Raw genomic sequence first — 22974 nt, forward strand, 5'->3', positions numbered from 1 at the left:
ATGAGCAGTATGGAGGAATATTGACACGTTTTTTGTGGACTTTTATGGACCTTTCTGCCTCGGGCACCATAGACCTCCATTATTTGAATGTCAGCAGACAGCAAGAAGCCTCCCAGATCTCCAGATGCATTTGAGATATCAAAAAAGTACTCCAGAGTGTTGTTCAGCATGGGGGTGAGTAGAAAATGAAGGCTAATCATGTTTTGGGTGTACTATTCCTTTAATTAGCTTCTTTATTTTTTCACCTTTCCAATGTCTAAGAGAAAAAAATGTAATGAACATTTTTGAATGTATGACCTGCATCACTGTACAGAAGACTGCCATATGATAGCGAGCTCTAGCTTGTTTGTCGTTTTGGATACTACATCAAAATTACTAGAATTAGGTGGAGAAAAATCACGCCAGCTGGCGTGGCTCTAAAATAAGTTATTCATTTGTCACATTGACTTCTGTCTTGTGATTTATCTTAAGCTTTTAACCTGTCAAGTTTTTTTTTTTTCTATTTTTAACATTACAATTTTTATTTTTCGAAATGTTGAAAAACAGTTTTTTTTTTTTTTTGCAGAATTTTGGTTCTGATGTCAGCCACCAGGTCGTTTTAGCATTTGGTCAGTCTGGAGTATCTGGACAATGTTGAGCTCCCAGAGTTTCCCAGTTGGAAATGATCACCAGATCCTCCTAACAGCCTCCTCTATTGGCGTTCCTGCATGTGAGGTATAAGCCCTGGACCATCGCTTCATGAGACAAACAGGAATCCCTTTTGTTCAGTATCCGCCTTCTTCTCCAGCGTTCCAAGTGACGAACCCTTCCTCCCTCCACCTGGTATCATCACCCTTTGCACCTGAATCCTATCTTACCGAGCTCGCCTGATTGTTAATTTTACTTTTTATATCCTTGTCTTCACAGGCCCATCAAAACCCCAATACTCACCCGGCCCTTCTTTCATCCACCCCTTCCTCTCTTCCTCTTCCTTCTGCCTTTCAGAACAGCTCTGCTCCCATCCAAACACCTGCAAATCCAGCCCAGCCAAATGCTCCAGATATTTCTCTTTTATTTCATTCAAATTAGTCCTTTCCCCCATTCTCCGATCCCTTTCTCTCCTCTTCTTCATTATACAGTATGTTTTCTAATTCCAATAATCCTTACTGTCTCGCTACAGCAGCTCCTCATATCTGCCCCTTCCACATCAGCTACAGACCTTTCTCCTGTTTCACCCGCTTTATGGCAATAAATTATAGATGGTATCTACATAGAATTAACCAGGGAGCTTTACACTAGCTTGGTTCTTAGGGAACTATGTCATTTTCTAAGTCCCAGCTCTAAAGTCCTTGCTTCTACAGAATCTGCTTTAGCATTTTCATTTTATAGTGATAACATAACATCAGTTTATCCAAACCGTAGATCTGAACCGGAAGACTATCTCTCCATCATCAACTCTACTGCTTCTATCAACACCTTTGTTTCTAGATGTTGGAGCTTGGCCTGTTTTCCAGTGTAGTCCTGTTTCTCTGACTGTGACTAACTGGATGTGCTCTCTTCATCCTCTGACATGGGAGCTGGCTCGGAGCTCGTCTGCCTGGCTGTGTGTTTCCTGGACGGGGCCGCCTGTGGAGCTGGTTGACAGTTGCCTTTTGTATCTATGCTTCTTTTTCTATGTCTGCTTCTGTCTCCTTGAACCCCAGTGGGCCTCAGCAGATGGCCGCTCACACTGAGCCTGGTTCTGCTGGAGGTTTCTTCCTGTTCAAAGGGAGTTTTTCCTCTCCACTGTCGCTACAAGCATGCTTAGTGTGAGGGATTGCTGAAGAGTCAATGAGTCGATGCAATCAGCTGGTTTTCCTTAGATAGAAAACTTTGAATCAATCTGACTGGATGATCTGGTTGAACTGGAAATTGTCTTTAGATGACGTGTTGTCAACTGAATTATATTGAATTGAATTGAATCATCCTCGACGTGTAACGTGGGTTACAGGTTTCTATCAATCTCCTCGCCAACCAAGCTGCAGATAGTTTATTTTGAGTTGAATTACACACATCCTGCGGTTCCTTTAATTTAGAATAGTACCGTTGCATTTTCTGCTGCTACAGCAGTTCCTCTATTTGTGTTTTCTACGTCAGTTCTATTTACTTCTCTATCCTGTAGCCTCTGCATTGTTCCATCTGCATGTCCATCATTCCTGTCTGACCTCATTCATCTTAGACCTCCTCAGTCTATGATGGTCTCTATCCAATCACACCTTCAGAGCTCATAGGCATCATACTTGACTCTTCATCTTTCCAAACATTTTTACCCATCATCCTTTCTTCCTCTATCCCATCATCCCTTCATCCACCAAAAGATTAATTGATCAACTTACTTCTCAATGTTCTCAGGTGCTCCTAAAAACGGTTTCTACTGTAACCCTTCTGGGTTATTTAAACTAAGCTATCTGAATCATTACTCTGAGTAAATTTATCTTATCAGAAGCAGTCAGCATCTCCTCTCTTCATGGTTCAGTCATCCTCTGTGACTGAATCAATAAGGAAGTACTCTCACTGCTGTCTGCCTTGTTGTTGACGCAAGAAAAAGAACAGTGAGACGGATCCAACTGACTTATGAGTCTGTTAATAAATTGACATCAAACTGTGGTTGTCAGCGGGATTATTATTACATTAGAGAGAGTAAGAAATGAGCAGAAGGAGGGAATAGAGAGAATGGTAGAAGTGGTCATTGCTGCACTAAAGAGGACAGAAATCAGATACCAGTTGCTGCACCAGTCACATGTCTGTCTGTCTGAGAAATGGTTGCATACAAATTAAGAACTGAACTTTTGTGTATTTTTACATCCAAACAACCAATCAGAGACTAAGCCTTGATATCTGGTGAAGAAGCAGTGGAGACCAAGCTTTTTTCCATTAAAATGTATGATAAAGAAAATAATGATGAAGTAGGAGATTTTTAGGTGGCTTCTAAAAAAGCTTTATTCATTTAGCCCTAGAGGCGCTTTTAAATCATTCATCATTCAGCTAACGACCTCAAACAGGTGCATCTAATTTAGGATAATAAATGGAGTAGAGGCGGACATTTTGAAGGCAGACTAACAGGTCTTTGAGGGTCAGAATTCTAGCTGATAAAGAGCTGCTCAAATACTTATTTTCAGCTGTTTGATACAAATAAATAATAAGAACAACCATATATTGTGATTTCTGAATTTATTTTTTTAGATTATTTCTCACAGTGGACATGCAGCTACAATGATTTCAGAACCTGATTTCTAAGTGGGAGAAGTTGCAAAATAGCAGGATGTTCAAAGACTTATTTTCTTCACTGTATGAACAGAAGATCTGTTTGACCAAGATCTAAGTTTGTCTCTCAAGTCTGGAACATTTCTCCTCAGCCCTCACTGCCAAGGTCAGTCTGAAGTTTGGTTATCACCGTCAGTCCAACAGGCAGGCAGAACATGTTGATCAACAGATAGAAACTACGCTGCACTGCTTCATGCTTCACTTCATCCAATGAAAACGACTCAAACCATTTTTTTTTTTTTTATCATAGATTATGCTATGAAACACCAAATGTGTGTCAAAGTGATGAATTTATCTTTATTTTAAAAGTCTCCTGTAAAAGTGAGAAAATCTTCATTGTTCGATGTTGTACACTGGAAAAAATTAAAATCTAGATTAGTCATTTTTTCTTAAAATAAGTGCATTTGTTCTTGGATTGAAGAGGTAAAAGAGACATTTTGCCAATGGAAAAAAACAATTTACACTTAAAATAAGAAAACACAATTGCATTGTCTTATTTCAAGTGCATTTTTTCTAATTATCTTATTTTAAGAGTAAAAATACTCATTCCATTGGCAAACTATCTCATTTACCTACTCAAATTAAGGGTAAATACACTTAATTAAAAAAGTTTTTACTTATTTCTAGATAATTTTTCCAGTGTAGCGTACGGATTGTTTACAAGCAAAAACCAGGCTTTGTTGTGCTTTTGTATAAAACGTGGAACTCAACGCTATTTCTAACATTTGGAATAGAAAAAGCTTCCTGGATGGAAGAGAAACGTCTTCAAACTTGGAAGCAAAGTCCAGTGGATTGTTTTTTTTCACTTTTTTAGAAGTTTGAAGTAGAAAAAAAATTCTTCTTGGTAGAAAATGATGTCCTCCTGTTTTAATAAATGCTCTTACAGTAAAACATTAATGAAAGCATTTGTTGTTAAGTCATCTACAAACTCAATACAAAGGTATCTGGTAAGTAAAAGTCTTTCAACATATGGAGCCAATGCTGGAGTAGGTGACGGTTGTTTAGTTTTGGATGTTTCTTAAAATAAAGTTATTTTTCTTCCAGAAGTCTCTTGTTCATCCTGTGGTTAACACTTCTCTAAATGTGTGACCAGACGAAATGTTCGCTGACAAGTCCTTCATCGTCTTTCCTCACCCTTGATGATGTAATCTGTCATGAAAATGTTGAAATAGTAGAGCTAATGATGATGTGGCTGTTTTTGGGTAGCAATGCTGGTTGTTTGACATGTGTATGCATGGGTGCTGCCAGGAATTTGGGACCCCATGAAAGACATTGATACGCCCCCCCGTTCCCCCCCACACACAAAAAAAGAAAAAAAGAAATGCAAGCTTTAAAACTGCTACAAGAGCAGTTCAATATACATTAACTATAAACTTTAAATTACAAATCATCCTCTCAAAATACTATCAAAATACTACAAGCATGCTTAGACTGAGGGATTGCTGAAGAGTCAATGAGTCGATGCAATCAACTGGTTTTCCTTAGATAGAAAACTTTGAATCAATCTGACTGGATGATCTGGTTGAACTGGAAAGTGCCTTGAGATGACATGTGTTGTGAATTTGGCGCTATAGAAATAAACCGTATTGAATTGAATCTATGTACATGAGAAAAGAAAATAGGATTTTCAAAATATATTCCAATTTTGTTCCACTATAAATTTTACAGATTTTTTTTTTTTTCTGGAACTGCATTTTTCATCACTATATATTGTTAGGTTTATCATTTATAGATCATGTGCATTGTTATTTTGTTAGCCAGATTAGACAGAGTAGAAGGCCGTCCTTCACATTGTGGATGTCACTGTGTGTTCGGAGGTCATTTAATCAGGACAGCCTTCGTGTCTTTAAGAATACACAGGATATGGGCACATCTTGAAGCTGATAGAGGAGAGCTATCTGTAACCCTGAAGCATAGAAGCAAGCTGCATGAAGTTCAAGACATGGATGGCGTGTCAGTTTCTGATACGGACAGCAAAGCATCCACCTGATCCAACACATAGACTCATGAGGTATAAGAAGGAGAGGATGACCTTGTTCGGGGCTCAAACTTTGACGGACGCTTGCGGACGTGATTTTTGAGCCCACAGCTGTGCAAGCTCCAAGCTTTTTTCTCTGTCCTGTAACGACCTGATCTGGAATAAACTCTGTTATTTTTTACTCCTGTTTTATGGTCCTTTTTCTATGGTTTTACCCAGTTTAAGTTAAGAGTAGTAAATAAGTTGCTCCCACGACAAGAACCGGTTAGGAGGCCCCCGGGGCGCAACAGCCTTTTTTCCAATAGGGGACAAATCCTCCTCATTTTAACAATATTCATGCTGAAAGATCAGGGAGAACACAAAGATAATTTATTTTACTGATGGATTTTCTTTTGAAATATGAAATATCTAGTGGGACACATGTTTTCTTCTTTCCATCAGTCAAGGGCCCATGGAATCTTCCTAAGTTTCCCCCCATACAGCGCCCCTGTGCTTATAGATGTATCGTCCCATCCCAACAATATAATCCCTCTCATCGAAAAATGCATTGACTCCTGAAATTTTTAATATCTTTGGTCTTGGTAACTTTATCTTTTGGTTTCAAACTCTTCTGTTCTGTATTACGGAGCATTAGAACCAGGCTAGAGATTTTTTTCTTCTATTTCGAGAAGAAAGTCGTAAAATTATTAGAATAAAGTTGTAATTTTACAAGAATGAAGTCATCATACAACAACTGGTTTCAGAAAGAAAGCTTCAAGCTCCGCCCAGCAGATGACGGCCGACCAGCTCCACCAATCAGCAACCAGAGTCCACTTTAACATCCTGCTCAGTTTGATGCTGCTGCTAAAAGATTTCCTGATTTGCCAAACCGATGCGAAGTATAACTTCACATGATGCTCCACATTCCTCATTTTAGGGAAGAAGGTTGTCATAAAATACAACTTGTTTCTCATAATTTTTGGACTTTATTCTCTTAATATTACGACTTTATTCTCGTAATGTTATGACAACAAAAGACAAAAAAATCTCTATCCTGGTCCTAATACTCTGTCCTTGTTCTAAGACAGCCTCCTTTTGGAGCATTTCAGCTATTGCTGATTTAATTTCTGTTTTCTTACAGGTTTTTTTTTAGGTTTCTGCTGATCTTGTCCAGTCACAGGATTTATTTTTTAGTCCACCTAATAATCTGTACTTCTTCACCTTACTGATGCTTACAACGACCTCTTTTAGGTCAGGACCAACATCTTTGATGTTTTTGAATTGATGGTCTCTTTTTTTTCCGCCAAAAACATTTTAGAAGTTTAAAATCCTGAGGCATGATCCACTGGGTTATCTTCAAAAGCTGTTCAGGACTACAGCTAATTCTCTTCATATGGTTTGCAACTATAACAGTTACTAACGTCGGAATCTGTATTGAATGATAATATATTTTTACAGCCATTTAGGGGTCTAGCTCTCAATAAAAATGATGATTCACTGGCCTTGCTATGAATGTAATTTGGTAATTTTATTAAGGATCCACATTAGCAGTTGCCATGGCAAACATCTAGTCTTCCTGGGGTCCAAATTAAAAACATACATGAACAATCACAAATTATTACATTTAATGTAAGGTAAGGCAACAGCTCCAACAAAGAGCTAAGAAAATTATATGAACTTCTAAAAATTTTTGACTAAGTTATCAGAAGAGAAGCCCCTCTCTTTCTTCTGTCAGGATTATGTGAGGTCAAGGTTGCCTTGATGTGGAAACCAGTCTCAGCTCTCTCACTCAACAGTTGCAGCATGTGTCCACTGAGTGAAGCCAAGCACTCTGTCACTCAAGCACAAAAGCAGATGAAAGATTATTCAAAGTCAAAGGCTTGAAAATCCTCTTTATCTAAAGCAGTGTGAGAAACTCTCTGCTTCAGAGAAAGAAAAAAACATAAAAGAAAACACTAACATAAAATACAGCTTTTAAATAAGTGATTTATTATTATGGAAAAGTAATGAAATACCAACCTACATTTTGCGGTGTAAAAATGTAATTGGCCCTTTAGCACAGTAACTAGCAGCACCCAGGTTCTGCAGCATTTGGGCCCCGAACTGGTTTAAGAGTTTGGAAAATAGGTAACGGTGTTTGCTTTAAAGCTGCAGTCTGTAACATTGAGAAGAGAGCAGACTTCGACTGAAAATTTGAAGAAAAACAGGTTTCACGTCACTCCCCCACCCTCTCTGCTTCACTCATGCCCCACCTCCAAGCTCCACCCCTCTCACAGCATCTGCGCGGCTACCGCATGCGACCACAAGCGTCCAAGCAGCGTACGCGGCATGGAGTGTGAACCGGTAAGAGCGATAACACTCACCTCCAAGCAGCTAGATATAAGATGCTGGTTATACCGAAGTTTGCCGTGTAAGCAGTTGTCGGCAGGGGCAGTAAGGGCAGTTTCTCTTTCGCTGGTGGCTGTCGCTCCGCCATGACTTCCACGCGCGTCCTCCTGACTGCGGCAGCCGGGCGCTGCGGCAGGTTAAGCGGTGAGGGGGGGGGAGGGGGGGGGAGCTGTGATTGACACACCATCAGACGCTCCTCTGGCTGTGATTGGTTGTTTTGACTCGTCCCGAATTATTCTTTCCAGATTGAAATACAGGCAGTATGCGGGACCAATTGAAGCAGTTTTTTTCACAGGTTACATATCACATGTACTGCTGTCTGGGCATAGGGACAGTTTTAGCCAATATGACAAAAAAGTGATTTTTAAAAACTTACAGACTTCAGCTTTAAATCAGAGGCTGAAGCATTAAACACATTAAAGTCTCTGCATCAGATTAGTCTCCACTGTTTGTTCATTTTAAACTGTTCCTTTCTGATTTCCACCTACTTGGGGTTGTCTTATGGAAGTAAATCTGTGTCGCTGGGATTTAAACTTAAAATGCCACTGAAATTTAAATGTTGTAAGTTTGTTCTTACTGTTTCAGTGTTAAAATATATTCAGAACACATTTTTGACCTAAAAAAAATTCATTGTCATTATTTCTACAAAGTTTAAATTTCATTTGTTATTTTCTCTTCAAGCTAAAAGTTCACATTACTATTTCAAAGTGGTTACATTTTCAATACTTATTTTTCAGTGTTAAAAAAATCTGCATATAAAAAAATTCAACCTTTCAAAATTCAAACTCAATATTTTCAGCCTCCATAGATTCAACTGGCTCTATTTCACCGTCTTAAATTCGGCGTCTAAATTCAGTGTAAAAAGGGAAGGGTTACTTCAGGTCACAGACATTAGCAATGGATTGTGGCGTCCAGCACCCAGCCAATCCCGTTACGTTTTCTTAGTCACGTGACGTGACGTTTGTGGCGCTCAAACGGAAGGAAAACCAGCATCACGGAGCCGGTCATGCAAGCTAACGCTAACTCAGCTACAGAAAAATGAAAGTAATAAACTCACCGTTGAGTTAGCGTTAGCTTGCATGACTTATATGATGTGTTGTACACATGTTTGGTTGTCAAATCGTTCCCTATTTTGCATGTATGGTTACTTTAAACCAGTGGGGAGCGGTCGGGGCCTTTAAAGCCTTTGCTGCTAGCCTAAAATCAAGCAGAAACCTAACCTACATTCACAAGCTAAACTTTTAACTTTGTTCGTTCCAACAGTGTGAATTTTTTCCAAATAATCCGTTCTTTTCATTTCGTAGCTTCTCTCTTGGTTACGGTGACCAGACGTCCCCGATTTGGAACACCGGTCCCCGGGTAGAGCTGTCCCAGATTTGACCATTTTATGAATGACGGGAGGAAATGTTCTGTGTAGACTGTTATTACGCTAGAAAGAGCATGCTGTGTGCAGAAACAGCTGTTAGCTAGCTGATTGGCAGCTGTTAATAGATGAGGAGCAGAGTGTAGTTCGTTATCACACTGGTTGCAGCTGATGAGGAGCTGCCATGTGTTATGGCGAGTGTGTGAATCAGTTCATTTGATTTGAAATGGACTGATCATTCTGATAAATGTTGATAAGAAAAAAGGGCTTTGATGTTTGTTTTTCTAAAGATGAGGGCCGGAAAAGTAACATAAACCAAGCTAATCAACAACAAGTAAAACAAACCATTTGCTGAAGCCGGCATGAGAAAAACAGACAAAATTGAAATTAAAGATAAAATTAAACAGAAAGATTTAAAACTCCTTGTAAGGCCCCCGTCACCTTGCCGATTAATCCAGCATGTGCCTGACGTCCCAGAATCTCCTAAAACGCTGCAATACGTTGAACTTTCTATGTATTTTTTTAAATTTTGGGCGCATACATAGAGTCTTCGTAACGAAGCAACAGTTAAAGCTGGAGGCGCCTGGAGGCACCCAGCCTGCATAAAAAGATGTCTTTGATCGCAGTATTAACCTTGCGACTGTTTACCACCTGCCCCCCCCAAAGAAGAATAAAACATGGGCGTAGGTTTGCATAGGAACCATAGGGACATGTCCCTACCAAAATTTTTGGACCGACGTAAGTGTCCCTACCAATAATTGGATGTGAACAACATGTTTATAATTTACTATACAGCGTTGTTGCAGCATTTGTTTATTTTCCTCTGCCTGGTAGCTGCAGCTGCCTGGTCTTTCATGTAGCGGCATATTTAACTGTAGCCTGGGTGCCATTCTGAACTTAGTCCCGCCCACAACGTTTGAGGTCGGGAAGTTCGGTCTGGCATTGCTCAATAGTAGCGCGAGTATGCATGCACAATATCTGGCGGGCCAATCAAATTGTCAGGGCGGGCTTTATACGATGATGGACAGATGATCAACCACGTCACCATCTGATAAATCTGATAAAATTTAAATCTGATAAAAACAGCAATGTGCTGTAATCAAAAGATTTCTTTTGTAACTGTAAAATGCTGGCAACCCTGCTGCCAGCATTTTACTGTAAAAACACAGGGCAATTTGTTACTGTGTAGTTATGAGGTTAATCTCACAGTCATATCATAAGGAGTAGAAATGTGTTAATAACCTTACCTCTGTAATGGTTCTTTGGGTTTTTGTACCGGTCGGAGTTGACGGATTGGGGCAGAACTTTTTCAGAGTCCCGGGCGTCTTGGAAGGAGTAGGCTCCCGGTATCTTTTCTCTGATGCCTCAGATCGTCGTCTGCCCATTTTTTTAACACAAGCATGTCGCGTTCCAACCGTGTTATAAAGTTCTGACAGGACCGACAATTGCGATGCGATTTATTTGACGTTTTGTAGAGTTGTAATCCTAAACGGAGAACTTGATCGTATGTGCATTCACCTTTACTGTTTTTCTTAAAAATGAGGTTCGTGTGTTGAATGACTCTTTGTATCCTCGGGTTCTTTTTGCAACACCGGCAAAAATCGTTCACGCTCATCTTCTTATTCTAGGCGTGCAACTGCAAGCTTTGATTTTTGTTGACAACAACTATGCGTCGCGTAACATACGTCACACACTCCGTTGCTCTTATTGGTTGTAGGTCTATCCAATTGAGTGCAGAGGCATTTTTTTTCCTGGTTCGTTCGAAACACGCCCCATAATCACAGCTCTATGGAGCAGCATCAGACAATTCTGACTAGAATTGAGTAGGACTACGTCAGACTAATTTAACTGTGCTGCGCTTTTTAACTCCACTCTCTGATTTTTCTGCCTTAAGTTCCGCCCTTTCTCTTTCTGATTGTTTGTTTTCTAGTCTGTATGTTTGCGCGTGTACCTGCTTGGAGCGCAAAATAATAAAAAAAATCACGGTAGAATACGGCGGTTATCAATAGGCCACAAAAGTTTTACGATTAAAAACTAAATATTATCTACGCTAACACAGGCGAAAGCTTCTGACTGCAGTTTGTAAAGAAGCAGGAGAGAGTTTGACTTGAGAAATGTAAGTATCCAACATTAGGATTTCTTTAATAAAACAAAATATTCTGAGTCAGACAAGAGTTCTGAAAACTGCTGTTAAAATGGACAAGCAAAGACTGTAAATTATCAACATTTCTAATTCCCTTTTACCAATATTTCTTTGCTATTACTGTTTTCATTTTTGACGGCAGTTCAGGAAAAAAATAACAGCTGTTATTTCTTTTATAGAACATAACAACACAAGAAGGATGCCAAAGATTTCCACATGAAAATGGTTCTATTTAATTGACTTCTACTTCTAGAAATAGGATAAAGACAAATAGAGGAAAACTATTTACATTGATTCTATTTTTCTAGATTTCCACACGGTCCATAAGTAATTTAGTACAAACATTAATGTCTGGCAAAAACTTCTTACAATCTTGGTATAATTCCTGCTCTAAGTGGGTCGCTCTGTCGGCTAAAGGTACATTTTAGTGGCCCTATACTCCAGTTAATGATTAATCAATTACTAAATTAGTTGACGATTACTTAAATAATCAATTCATCCAATGAAATGATTAAGCCCTAGATAAAACACATGAAAGGGGCGACACAGAGTAACTCCGGCCCAGATGTACAACTTGTAAAGTGAAGGTAATATTTAAAATGCTCAGTGTCAGTTCCTCTTATAGTTCCAGTGCTCATGTAAATAAAATACATTTATCTGCCATCCCTTGAATGTATTATTTGGCATGATGCAGAGAGAGCATATTAGATAAAAAAAAATAAGAGTGGGGTTTACCTCTGCACAATTCTATATCTTCAAAAGAAAACACAGGATTAATCCACATATAACAGACATATTTAGACTATATTTGGTTAAATAGGCACGTATTTACTTACAGTCTTTGTCGCTGGTAAGTTTAAATGCAAACCTTTTCAAAGTGGAAAAAAGTCCTAATTCCACATTCATTAGAGCCACTGATGCTTTAAACACTGATAAACAGCATCTAGTGTGTTTAGTGCTAATAAGATTTGTATTAATGTAGCAAGAAATGCTGCTGTTCTCTTTAAACAAAATGTGCCCTGATGCTCACATTAACCATAAATAAAGATCATGCATGTTTTTGCAAAGGACCAATGAAACTGAAGACCAACAGTGTCCCTACCAAAGTTGAAATCAAACCTACGCCCTTGGAATAAATAAAAAGAAATAGAAAGGAAGAAGGTTTTTGGTGGCAGCAGATTGAGCGTCATGTCTGCTGGGAAGTTTGTTGGTGGTGAACGCAAAACTCACCTTCTGGCTCACCCTATGATGGGGATGAAGTCTGGAGGAGAACTGACGGTTTCCTCCTGTGAACCCCCTTTATACCAAAACGCTGCCAATACGCCATTATACAGTAGCTGGAAGGTAGAAACACGTTCAGCGCTCGTCTGGAACACGTCAGATACGCTGATATGCGTTGAAGAGAAGTTCTGGATAAGTTACGCAGAAGTTACTCAGAGGTTTAGGATCAGCTAGACGCCACGACTGATGAGGAACTGACACTGAACGGATGTCAACCATCAGATAACTGACCTGGAACTGACGGCCCACGGATGGCAGATGCTGGCATACGCCAGGACATTTTGAACATGCTCAAAATTTCTCGACGTACTTGCCGTATGTCGACGTGTGCCAGCATGTTTCAGCGTGCTCATAACTTATAAAAAACATACCCATATCCAACGTATGTCAGCGTTTTTAACTGATTTTTTGTCAGGCATACGCTGGCTAAATCATGAAGGTGTGACACGGGCTGAATGTGCTAATCTGGTTCTCCTGGAATTAACAAGGGTTCATCTAAAGATGTTTTTAAAACTGATCAATGACCTTTAGTTTATATTTTCATAGTTGCTTATTGTAATTAGAGATATAAGTTGTTTTGCTGTTTTATGGTTGTGATTGATAAGCATAGTCTTCCATGCTTATGTCTACTTTTCTACCATTCAGTCTGGATTTATGAAAGTTACTCATGATAAAAATATGAGGCAGGAAAAGGAAAACTGAATGAGACAAGATCTGCATGATCTGAGAATGATGGAGGAAGAGAAAACCACCTGAGTAATGTTCCTTTATTATGTTTCTGGTGCAGATTCCCAGTCATCCAGGTCATTGTCATTCCACAAAAGAAAAAAAAAAAACAATCCACTGGACTTTGTCTCCAAGTTTGAAGATATTTCGCTTCCCATCCAGAAAGCTTCTTCAATAAAAATGTCAGCAATAGTGTTGAGTTACAGGCTTTACAGAGAGGACTTTATACTTTATACATGTACATGTATACATGTACATACAATGCTGAACTTTCTATGTATTTTTTCAATTGTGGGCGTATGCGTAGAGAATTCATAAAAAGTCCAGAGCTTATGTCCAATAACAGCCTAACAACAGCCCTAAGGTGAAATAAATATACATATAAATACCTCCTCATACAGAATATATGTCCCCCTCAGAGGCGTGCACAGACATTTTGGGGGGCAGGTGCTCAGGAGGGGGGGGGGGGCACTTTTTAGCGCACGTGTAACACTTAATTATAAAAAAAAAAAAATACACGCATGTTGAATGAAATTTGACTTTTATTTGTAACATTCTCTAAACGTGAGTTTTCAATGGAAAAAAGTCACATCACCAACAGAACAGAATAAAGCATACTTCTTTCATCTGGCTCATCTCCCTGTTTTCCCTCACCCATCTGGTCTCCCTCATCCATCTGTTCTCCCTCATCCTGGTCTTTTTCTGTCTCTGTGTCTTCCCTGAACTCTTCCTCATCTCCTGTCCTGGTAGATATTGATGGTAGAGCTTCCCTGCTGTGACTGGCTACAATATAATAATAACCATCATGACAATAATAATGATAATAATAATAATAGCTTTAACAAATATGCCACATTAGTTTAAATAATGGGCTATTAGGGCAACATGACTGGAAGTCTTGTCACGTGGATATGACTTATGGTAGCCTACAAAATAATAGCTATTTTAATACCTGCTACACAAACCACTTAAAAATAAAATGTGAACAGCTTTTAAGATTTTTCAATACGATTAACCCTCCTTTCTTGGCATTGTACTGCAATTATTAAATCAATATACAATAAAGAGACCAAAATGTGTTAATTTATGTTGCCTAACAAAACCTATACAACAGAAAACATTTGTCTTAACACATAGATTTGTACGGAAGAGGATTAGGGCCACTGAAAAAAAAAAAAAGTTAACTGATTTTTAAATGTTATTTCAGTTTAACATGGGAAAAAAGTCAGAATTCTGACTTTTTTCTCAGAATTCTGACTTTATTGTCAGAATTCAGTCAGAATTCTGAGATTAAAGTCAGAATACTGAGCAAAAAGTCAGAATTCTCAGCAAAAAGTCAGAATTCTGAGAAAAAAGTCAGAATTATGAGAAGAAAGTCAGAATTATGAGAAAAAAGTCAGAATTCTGAGATTTAAGTCAGAATTCTGACTTTTTTCCCATACTAAACTGAAATAAAATTTAAAAATCAGTTAACTTATTTTTTTCTTTTTCAGTAGCCCTAATCTTCTTCCATAGATTTGCAATTGCAAACTCTACCGAAATTATTTGTAGCCTATCTGGTCGTCCTACAGTGGCTGCAGTTTAAAACTTTCAGAATCAGAATCAGGTTTATTGCCATTGTTAGTGAAGGAGTTCACAAACTAGGAATTTTTTGTGGTACAATCGTGCAACATGAAACATATAATATGGAATAGGTAAATAAAATTATAAAAATATCTAAAAACTGTGGGTATACGTCATGCAATAAAATAGACTAATATATACACTTAAGATAAAAAATATGGATATAAAATATAAAAAGTAAAATAGCATCTTACAAGGAGACAACTAGTTTATCTGGTGACCAGTCGGCAAAATGCGTGTTTGGTGCTGCTGAATGAGACATTTTAATGCACAACAAAATGATTTGCTTGATCTGTATATTACCTGGCTAATGGGGCACGGGAGAAGCAGCCTGTCAGCGACCGTTCCTGCTATCTGAAAACTGCTAAGATGCTGCGCATCTGGCATGCCCTGCGGGCGACCGCGCGAGTTCACGTGACAAAGGAAGAGAGAGAGGCTGGTCGGGTGTGCTTAAGTAAGTGGCTCATTTCGGGGCATTGTTTCAGTCGTTTTTAATGGCTCAGGTTTTCAAAAGATCATTTCAAAACCGACCTCAGTAAAATCTTAATAATATTAATAATAAAAAAAAAAAAAAAAAAGAGTTTCAAAAGGGCATTTTCTTTGATAGAGGGCAAACTTCCTAGTGCTTTAGCACCACCTAGTGTCTATGTATGCACGCCCCTGCACTCTGTGTATACAAGATGACAATTAACTTTGTATAAGTCTAAGTCATTTTTTTGGGCTGTAGTTTAATGTATAAGGATTGTCTGCTGTGCTGCTGCATTCATTTGTGCCCAGCATTTTTTCTTTATTAATATCGTTCTAGTTTTGTGTAACAACCAGAAAACGGAAGACTGAGAATTCATCCAGAAACAAGAGACATTTTAACACTTAATTAGAAACTGAAACTGCTGCAGGTCAGGAGGAAATCCTCAGTCACAAACCGTAACTTCCTTTCGTGTTTGGGGACACACTTTGAGAGTTTCTGAAGATGCTGGTTGCCGTTTTACGTTTCAGTTGAACCTAAATCCTGAATCCATCCAGGCTGATGTGGAGTCCTTCTTTGACAATTAAACATTGATCAGGGGAATGCACAGGGCCAAATACGTGAGAGCATAGACAGGTAGGATGATCAAGGGGACAAGCCAGAGTTTAGAATCCCAGAGCAAATCCAGAGTCAGAGTTAAGTGATCCAGGTCAGAAATCCAAAAACACACTAAGACAGGGATCAAGCAGACGTTTTTGCAGTTCTGGACAAAACTCACCAATGGCTTTTAATAATCTGGCACTAGTCACTGGTCTGAGAGCTGGTTATATAATCGGCAGTGGCGGCCGGCCCATAGGGGGCGCTGGGGCACCGCCCTCCCTGATAAGAAGAGAGAAACGTAAAATATATTTTTAGAAATTAACTCATAAATGTCAGTTTTACTCTCTAGAGTGTTTACAAATAAGCAAAACAAAATATATAAACTACATTTCCCTATCTACTGTCATTCATTTGTGGATTTCCACAGACAGACTCCTACCGTCTCTGTTGTGGGGGCGCTGATCAGACTGACCCACATTTGCAGAGAATCTGTCAATCATGTACTATTGATAGGTGAATTTAATGGCCAATCAGCGTCTCAGAACTTTATGGTCTTGGGGCGCTGAAAATACTGCGCTTTAACAGGCTTCTGAACCCAAGCGCAGGTGCAGACAATTAGAGGGAAGATGGCGAATGTAACGAGCGAGATGCAGCTTCCACCAAATTCGGTGAGATCCTTATTTATCTACCCGTTTGCCAGAAGAACATCCCTGTTGTAGGATATGAACATTTCATGTCATGGTTATTGTGACTGTGACGAATCCACCTCGTCGCTTAAAACAACCTCTCTAACTTTGCGCGCCACACACACATTCCTGTTATACTGTGTTTGTGAGGACCAATACACTCGCGCAGAGCCCAGTAGCTCCATGAACTTAAAACACACAAGCTGTTCCTGGTTACCTGCTGGCGTATTGAGGGTGCACACTTAATATTTCAGTGGGGTTAACCGTGTGTGTGTGTGTGTGTGTGTGTGTGTGGGGGGTGTGGGTGTGTACGTGTTTATGCTACGGGGACTTGTCATCTTCAGTCTGGCTGCGTCTTTGCTGGGTTCAAACCCAGTTTGGTGTAATTGAATAAGTCAATGAATCTGTGTAAAATAATTAAGTTGTAAAAATTATTTGTTTTTGTACATCAATTGTTTGTGGAGGTAATATATGGACAAAACTGATTTATGAGAAGAAATCAGAAATAAGAGAGCCTGAGGTGAGGGGGCTTAAACTATTTAATGAGGGCTGTGGGAAGAAAAGCGGCCATTTTTGTTTTCTGTTTCTTTGTTACATTGCTGGTAACTGGAGGGAGGCTGAGGCCCAGAGTATCTTGTACATGTTTAGTTTCTTTTGCACCCTGTTTTGAGTTTTTGAGCACAATAAATCACCAACACCGGTAACCCGACTGAGCCTGGATTCTTGGAGGCCAAAGAACCCCGTCACAGTGACCCAAATCATCACTGTTACTGTTATTATATAGTAAATTAAATCATTACTGTTAAATTGTATGTATTGTCCAATTGTTTATTTGAATTCTTATTCCGGATTAGTTGGAGAGATACACTAGGCTATATCAGCCCCACCAAAAATATTTTTCACCAGCCGCCACTGATAATCGGGTAAGCAGGTGAATGTTATGGAAGCTGATTAGAAACAGGGCAGAGCTGACAGGTGTGCTGAATCCTAATTATGACATATTGTTATTTTTGACATTCCATGAGCACAGAATATTCTCCTTCCTTTGTCTTTGAACAAAAGTCTCCTTTGTGGGAAAGATTTTTCCCTGTCAATCTGTGTCTGACTTTTAAAAGTAATGAAAAAGATGTAAAGCTGCTGATGCAACTGAGTTTTAGATTTGGATAATCACTTTGCATGTGCTTAATGTTTAGACTAACATATCCTCCACCGTTTAATATGTACAGTTTGGTCGTAGGAATACAATCTGCATATTCAAGGCATACATGTAAAAAAAAGGTTTGCACAGGCTTTCTGCTGAATTACAAACACTGATCACTTTGCAGCTTCTTAGAAGATCTGCTCCGCATGTAGAAAAAAGTAGTCATACTCCCGGTTGGGAATCATTGCTCTACAGCCAGTGTGAGAAATGGGTTGAGTTTGTAGAGCTGAAAGCAGGCCTTTGGTTCCTCATGCACAGCTGTTGCAGCCGCCACGCTACTCCTCTATGTCATAGCATCGGACAAACAGCTAAAGTCACTGTTTGTGGAATTCCCTATACTGTTTGGTGCAAACTTAACCAAAATATTTACAATTATAGCATAGATGAAAACAGAGGCGTCTGGTCCACTTTGTTAGAAAAATTAATTAATTTAAGCTTTGCATATTTTGAAAATTTAAAGGTGAACCAGCGCAAGTAAAAGCATCAGCATCTTTAAAGTAGCTCTCACAATAAGGTATCTAAAAAAAGATTATATTTTACATCTCCAGTATTTTTTTGTGAAAACTGTCCTGTGCCTGAAAAGTCACCTTTTGTCAAGGAGGTCAATTAACGGAAAAGTCTGGTCAGCAGGGAATAATCAATGGATCATTATTTATACCTATAACTAATACGTTTGCGGTGATATAATGAATTTAGCGTTAATCAGTAAAAAAATAACAATAACTTTCATTGCCATCACAGAGTCTTCTAGGGGCCATTTTTTGCCCTAATATAGTAGCCCCTCCCCCCTGCCATCTTCCAGCAGTGACGTCACGGTGCGGTAAGCCTAGCGCCATTCTCCCCGCTTTACAAGCTAAATCAATGGGAACTACTAGACACATCTGCAATCAACAACAATTATTGAAGATTTCCAGAGGACTTCACCATTACAGAACGGTTTTATCAAATACTATCCAAGATCCACTTTTAGCCTATAGGTGCTTAACATAGGCTGCCATAAAGTCAATGAAAATAAATTTGACCAACCTTTCTGTGATCTTCTTTGCTCTATTATTTTCGTTGGAGTATTTGTCTCTCCTCATAACGTCTAGTGTTTGTTGCTTTTGCAGTTGCCGTAAAGATCAGCGCGACTAGTCAGGTAATGTAGCCGAGCTCCGATCACCGGTAAATAGGAAAAAAATTGGCTCGATCCAATCTCGGGATCGGGACATCCCTAACTGGGAGGATTTTTAACTTTTGATAGTGTGAAGATTAAAGTCAAGCTAAATTAGAAATACTGGAGAGGAGCAATGCCTGAAAAGGCTTTGGACTCTGTAAACATCTGATGCAAGTATTTGACCCCCTACCAAACAGCAAGTATTCTGGCTCCTACAAGCCAGTTAGTCTTTCTTTAAGACACAGCCCCAATCCCACCCAATTATCTACATCAAATACACCTGCCTCACCTCGTTACCTGTGTAAAAGACACCTGTCAACACCCAAACAACCAGCATCCAACATCACCACCATGAGCAAGACCAAAGAGCTTCCTACGGACATCAGGGACAAGATTGTTGATCTGCACAAGGCTGGGATGGGCTACAAGATAATCAGAAAGCAACTTGGAGAGAAAAGATCAACTGTCGGTGCAGTTATCAGGAAATGGAAGAAGCACCACACAACCGCCAACCTCCCTCAGTCTGGGCCTCCACACAAGATCTCGCCTCGTGGGGTGTCCCTGATCATGGGAACGGTGAGGAATCATCCCAAAACCTCAAGGGGGGAATTGATGAATCAACTGAAGGCAGCTGGGACCACAGTTACAAAAGAAACGGTTGGTAACACACTACGCCTGCTAAAGAAGAAACATGTACAGGCCCGCACGAAGTCGCCATTCACCACCTGGACGACTCAGGAGAGGTCTGGAAGAAGGTGATGTGGTCAGATGAGACCAAAAGCATGGTGGTGGCAACACCGTGCTTTGGGGGTGCTTTTCAGCCAAGGGGAAGGGACAACTCCATGGTATTGAGGGGAGGATGGATGGGGCCATGTATGGTGGAATTCTGGACATCTCCTTCTCTCAGTGAAAGAGCTGAAGATGGGTGGAGGATGGGTGTTTCAGCACCACAACGACCCTATGCACATCGCCAAAGCAACAAAAGAGTGGCTGAAGAAGAAGAACATCAAGGTTCTGGAGTGGCCTAGCCAGTCTCCACACCTGAATCCAATTGAAAATCTTTGGAGGGAGCTTAAAATTCGAGTTGCTAGGTGACAACCTCGGAACCTGAATGATTTGGAGGCTGTCTGCAGGGAGGAGTGGGCCAAAATCCCTGCCGAGATGTGCACAAACCTTTTCACCAACTATAAAAACCGTTTGACATCTGTGCTGGCCAATAATGGCTTTTCTACAAAATATTTACATGCTGTTTATCCAGAGGGTCAAATACTTGTTTTTCCTCATCAGATGGTTATCATTTTTATAAATTCATATGATGTGAATTTCTCGAATTTTCTTTGGGATTCTGTCTCTCACTGTTAGAATGTAACCTGACAACAGCCAGATGCATGTCTCGCTCCGCCTAGCTCCACTCACATACATCTGGGAACCCGCTCATTGAAAGTGATTTCCCCAACCGAATTTATGGTCTGTCCAATCAGGATGAAGGGCGGGTGTGTCCTGGAGTGGAGAAGCGACCGTGAAGATTCCAACAACAATGGCGGCTCGCATTGAGGAAGCAAGCGTTAGCATTGATGCTGCTATTTCTTCTGTGTTGTCCAATCTATCTGATATTGTTTCATTAAAAGAACATCAGAGAACGGCTTTGAAGGCTTTTGTTGGTGGAAACGATGTTTTCGCCCTTCTCCCGACCGGATTTGGCACGAGCTTGATCTACCAAATAGCTCCTCCTCTCACAGCGTCACGGGTTAGCTTCGGTGTGAGTGGTTGAAATAGCACGTCAATAAAGATGACAGACAAGTGGCTTATCCAATCATATGCAAGGAGTTTTGATAAGGCCCAGCCTTCAGTAAAGGCAATTCCTATGGCGGGTTCCCAGATGTATGTGAGTGGAGCTAGGCGGAGCGAGACATGCATCTGGCTGTTGTCAGGTTAGTTAGAATGTACATATGATTAAAATTGTAGATTGTTGCATTCTTTGTAAGTGGGAAAACCTGCAAAATCAGCAAAGGGTTCAAATACTTATTTCCCCCACTGTACACTGTTCTATTCTTTGAAATATGTAAGGTATGTGGTATATTTAAAGCTCATTTGGTTGTGTTATCATTTGGAGATAAATTACATAATCAGTCATTATACTGTTGAAGCTGTATCCAGCATGCTGACATATGATCTCATCCTTAATATCGATATGCCGGCTTTTCACTGACCGTATCTTCATCCAGTGTTTAAAATCTTCAGAAAGCTACCGCTGTCACTGATTGGCTCAGACAGCTGCAGCTCTCAGGACATTTGTTAATAAATGAGCTGCTGAAACAACAGTTGACTGTTTTCTGTGGGAAACCCGAAGTTTCTAATCCATTTGCAAACATTTTACACTCATCAGCAGGGAATGTTCAGCCAGCAGCTCTCACTCTTTGTTTTGCTTTAATCACCATGGAACCATTGTGCTACTATTCCTACACCATAGTTTTATTCAAACAGCAGCTTTCTGTTGCTGTTCAAAGAGGGTCTGTTTTTTAGACACTGCTGCTCCCAGGTAATAATTTCACCAGCATTTGAAGTAGAACAAGCCAGGACAATGTAGGAGGAAGAAGTGGGCTTCAGAAGCAAAAGCATGAAATTATATGTTGAAATAAAGGTGGGAAAGGGAAAGAAACAGAACAGGAGATGGTGAAATAATAGTCTGGAAAAACATTGTCTTGCGAATATCTGCATTGTAGGTAAGTAAGACAATATTTGAAGTCCTGCAGTTCTGCCCATTCCAAGGCTTATTGAAGTCATGCATAACCCTGTTTGTTTTATCATTCATCAATATGTCTCAGAAGGACAAGGAGCTCTCACTGCCTGCAAACAAGGTTTTTTATCACAGAATTTTGAAACACTTTTATTACGAGTTAACGAGTCACTGGTAACCTTAATGTGGACCAGCATCAAGTGAAGCAGCATCTGCTTCTTTCAAATGGTGTTCAGTGTGACCCTATTATAATACATAAGAAAACATATATATATATATTTTCAATTTCATCTCATCTTCCCAAAATATGTCTTTCCTTTTCTGTTTATTAGATTGGACTTAGCAGACTGTTGAGACCACAGGAACAAACTAGGGCTTTTTAATTCAGCTGCTGACCGAATGAATGGCATATACAGCGGGGGGGATTTACTATTAGGCTATACTAGGAAGTTGCCTAGGGCCCCAGTTTCCTGAGGGCCCCATAAAACTATTTTGACATGTATGGTTAATACAACTATTCCTTATTTTTGCACATTAATTATGTTTTTGATAAAAATCCTTTCGCTAAAATGCAATCAGAACGCTGATAATATTAAGTGTGTCTCAGCCCCCCCTTCAGTGTCCACCATATTGGATCAGTCCATCTGCTGCACATGTTCAGAAAGGTCCAAACAGACAGCAGCAAACCATTTGAAAACAAACGATGCAAAGAGCAGTGTTGCCAACTTAGCGCTTTAGTCGCTATATTTAGCCACTTTTCAGACCCCTCTAGCACTTTGATTTCTAAAAAGCTCCTAGCGCCAAATCTAGAGACTTTTTTCTGCTACTGGAGACTTTGGAGACAACATCTAAAAGCAGCGAACTCTGCTCTCCAGAGCGAGTAGATTGGTAACCCCGCCTCCTGCCCTCCTCTATCTTGTCTGCTGTCATGATTCATGCAGCTATTATTTCATCCAAATGAAAAATGGAGAACAGATAAGCAGATCATGGCTTGTCTACAGTGAAAAGAAGGACTGGGTTATTTACTTTGGCCTTTTTGGAAACACAGGAAGGAGCAATCAGCTAAGTGAGCTTAGTGCTTGGAAAAAATCTTTCATTCCTTTAGAGACAGCATGAAAAGTCAGCTGAGTACAAAACATAGAGAGGAAAACAAGAAGAAAAGGGACAAGAAGAGAGGGACACAACCTAGAACAGATAATGGATGTCTATTCTATTAACATTTCTCTATCTGGAGAAGGGATCTGTTTTATGTGTTGTCTTCTCCATTCAAAGGAAGCCCTGCCTGTCTTTGACTAGGGCCCCATATTTTCTAAACCTGACCCTAATGGCTGATTTATACTTCGAAACTAGGTAGTCTGCGTAGGT

This window comes from Cyprinodon tularosa, unplaced genomic scaffold (genome assembly GCF_016077235.1).
Source record: "Cyprinodon tularosa strain WSP-4 unplaced genomic scaffold, ASM1607723v1 ctg401, whole genome shotgun sequence".
In the NCBI taxonomy this organism is placed as follows: Eukaryota; Metazoa; Chordata; class Actinopteri; order Cyprinodontiformes; family Cyprinodontidae; genus Cyprinodon; species Cyprinodon tularosa.